Source organism: Cryptomeria japonica, chromosome 9 (genome assembly GCF_030272615.1).
Source record: "Cryptomeria japonica chromosome 9, Sugi_1.0, whole genome shotgun sequence".
Classification (NCBI taxonomy): Eukaryota; Viridiplantae; Streptophyta; class Pinopsida; order Cupressales; family Cupressaceae; genus Cryptomeria; species Cryptomeria japonica.
Genome location: NC_081413.1, coordinates 591,823,191 through 591,827,179, shown reverse-complemented (window position 1 = coordinate 591,827,179; position 3,989 = coordinate 591,823,191).

The window sequence follows — 3,989 nt, the reverse complement described above, 5'->3', positions numbered from 1 at the left end:
TCCCTACTATGTCGGTATCCCGACCAATCTGCCCTGCATCCTTTCCTGTTGGAGGAAGTACTTCTCCTAATATCCCAACCCTACCTGCATCTCTCCCTGCTATGGGAAGTGGTCTCCCAATCCTGCCAACTGGTCCAAAAGGTCCCCCTCAAAATCTCAATCGACCTCCCCTCCGCCTAGGTATCCTACCACCTCCATCTCCTCCCTCATCCCCCTCATACCCTCTAGCCTCTCGAGCATCTCTAAGCTCTCGCCTCTATCTCTGTCGCCTAACAATGAGATCATCTAAATCAGCCTCCTCATCTCCTGAGATGGGAGGAGGGTTTATTGGATCAGTGATGCGAGGAAAAGGGTGTGCAAGCATGTACTGAGTGTAATCTGCTATGATCCCAGCATCCAAAATGTGTAATCTCAAATCATAAGCTACCATCAGAGCAATCAAGAACTCTACACGTGCTATCTCAAAAGATAAGGTAGAGCCCCAATCTCACCTATCCTTGAGTCTTCGTGCATACATGGCAACACCAAAAGGCATGTGCTAAATAATCTCGAACTGTCTCAAAATGTGACCAAATAACTATCACTCAACAATATAGGGAGTGTGACCAATCAAGTACCTACTATGCAAAATCAATGGTAAAGTTTGTGCGTCCTCCATCCAAGGCTCACAACCGATATAAGGTCTCAAAATGATGGTATCCATCGAATCCAGAAGCCAACGCCAATACTCGATCTTACCCAGCTTCGGCTGAGTAAGGATACCTCCATATAAATAAACATAAGGTTGTCCATCATCGGGAACTCTATGATGAATAGGTCGGGTAACAACAATGTGCTCCCAACACCAGACCTGTAAAAGTGTGCATCCATTAGATAGACTAGCGCTATCATCATAGACAATCTGTTGAATATCATGATTCAAATGAGTGAGCATACAAACACCCCAAGCATAGCGAGTCCAATGCTGCATCATGCTCTATAAAATCCCACCCCAACCAATAGTAAAACCTTGAGATCTCCTATCTGGACAGATAGATCCACCAATCAAACCTGCAAGAATCACTGGGAGAGTCTTGTAATACATAATCATATCCTCCCATTGAATCTCTCCTCTATCAATGCTCTCAAAACCAAACATGGCTCTGCAAGCCTCTGTCCCTCCAATATCCTGATAGTCATACTGGACTAGCTCACCAGTAACAAGGATGTGCAAGATCCTGTAGACATCCTCGAGTGTAACACTAATTTCACCAGTGGGAACGTGAAAAGTGTTGTCCTCACTATGCCATCTCTCAGATAATACAGTCAATAGACCCCTGTTATGCATAATAACAGGCATATACAACAAATGACACAACCCACGTGCATCTATGTGTCTAATCTCATCTTGTGTCAACTCTGGCACTAGATGGCACATGGCCGGGAATTTCTCCCGACACAGGAGAATTTCGAGCTTCTCCTGCTTAATAAGAGAATTTGATCTCTATCAAACATCTATCTATCAAATCTAAGAGATCACTAATCTATCAATCTATCAATCAAACGATCAATCACATCAAAAATCGATCACATCTTTTCTACCAAGCAAATCGGGCTATCAAAACAAACCTAAAAATCATCAATCATAGTTTTTTATCAATCAATGGGTTCAAACAAACTCTATCACGCTCTTCATCAGAGACTGAATTGGCCTCTTAGAGCTATCTATCAATCAAATCAATCAATAATTTATCCTATCAATCAAATTTATCGAATTCTCTATCAATCAGACATCAATCAGCATACCTATCTATCACATTCGCACATCAAAATATCAAATCAAATCATCTAAATGAATTTTAACATAGTCAAAATCTAACAAATTCATTGTTTACCAAATGCGCTATTCCTTAAGCCAAATGTGTTATTCTATTGTGCACGAATGCTAAATCACACATATGCGCTAAACTTTTTGACATAAGCGCTAACACATGAAGCAAAAGCGAGAAAAGTCTCGAATGCACTAACCTTTTTGATAAATGCGCTAACAAACAAATCAAAAATGCGAAACTACCAAATGCATGAACATTCTAATCAAAAGTGAGAACATACACAATAGAAGCGCTAAACTATCAAATGCGAGAACATATGATGCAAAGGCGCTAACATACGAACCAAATGTGCTAAATGAAAATACCGAAAATCGAAAAACAAAATTAAACTAGCCTAAAACGTGTTGAAAATCATGAAAATTCGTACGGAAAGTTACATACAATCTCGAGATAAGTTACTCATCAGTGGGCCATACTTAGGAGGTCTCTGGAAACATCGCACGCGCTCAAATCAATGATTCTAGAATGGGATAACCATTTTGCCAACTCAGCACACCAATATCTTTTCACTCCAAAAGCTGACAAGAATGCAAATGAAAATAAAATTAAGTTAGGTTAATTTTATATTTACCTTTTGAAGGGGTAATTAATGTTTTGTTTTTTTTTCAGTGGGGCAATTCTATTTATTTTTTCTAAAAAAATGAATTTAATTGAGGGATCTTTTCAATCAAATTATCGTGAGATCAATTGCTCAATCCAAATTTTTCAATAATTTCACGATCAATCTCCCGAGGGGGCACACAATCAGGATTTTTATTTCCATCAGGCGCATTATCGAGACTTGATTTATTCTTTGAAACAATGTTTTCTCAACATCATTTCAAAGAGGGACAAAATGTATACACATAAAATTGGCTATGAGCAATTAAATAAATATTTAATATTTATTTAATAATTATTCTTCTATTAAATAGTTAATTTGAAAAGATTAATTTATTTAATTCATTTTATGTCCTTCTATTAATTAATTTAATTGAAATATTTTATTTATTAATTCATTATATCCTTTTCTTCTAATCAATTAATTAAATATCTAATATTTAATTATTCATCTATCTACTATCCTATAGTCTCATTAATTAAATATTTTTTTAGTTATTTAATCCCTTTTCCAACTCACCTTTCATTCTCCACATCACTTCTTATTTGCTAACTCATCCATCATGTGGCTAAATTAATTCAATAAAATTAATAAAATAAAATCATTTATTAGCCACTTATCTCCAACTTCCAAAATAAATGAAATATTGTGTACGTACACATATTTCCTAACTTTCTTCTATATTCTCTCCAACATCCCTATATCTTAGGAGGCTTGAGTCCACTTGTCCTCTTATTCCTACATCTTCTCCAACCATCCTATATCCTCTCAAGTCTTCAACTCAGTCAAGGTGAGATGAGTGACACTTGTCTTCTCCTTCCCCCTTTCTCTCAACCTTCAACTTCTTGCTCATAGCCATCCAATTTGCAAGATTCGATCATGACCGTTGATCTTTGCCACCTAAGCCCATGCACTCAAAAATCTATAAAAAGAGGTCTTCTAAGCCATTTTGAAGCTAATAGACTAATACCTAATCATATAGTCATTCTAGGAGTCTTTATCTTGCATCCGTGAGTTTGAGTTTGAAGCAATTAGCAATTTTAGAATTCTTATCATAGCTTAATATCATTTTAGCTTAAATCATTTGCATATGCATATCATAGTATCAATTAACTATCAGTCCATTCTTCATATGTCATCTTGGAAGCTACCAGTGCTTGTCTTAGAGCAAGTCATCTGCAACCAGGAACAGTGGAGTTAGGACACAATGATGTGTAAATCATGGAAGGTATAATCTTGTTTATTTCATTTACTTCATTGGTTGAAGTTAAGTTTCCTTTTTATATTTTATGATGGATTAACAAGTTTCAGGACATTTCTTTGGAGTTCAACTTTAACCTCAACACTAAATATAGAGGGGTAGAGATACAAGTCATGATAATTGCCAACCATTGGGATGCAAAACTAAATCTGCTTAGGACTAAAGACAAAAATCCCCATTGGACCCTGTTGAATGCCTTACTAATGTCAAACTTGATTATCATTCCTTTGATTATTTTCATTGACATGGAGTGGAT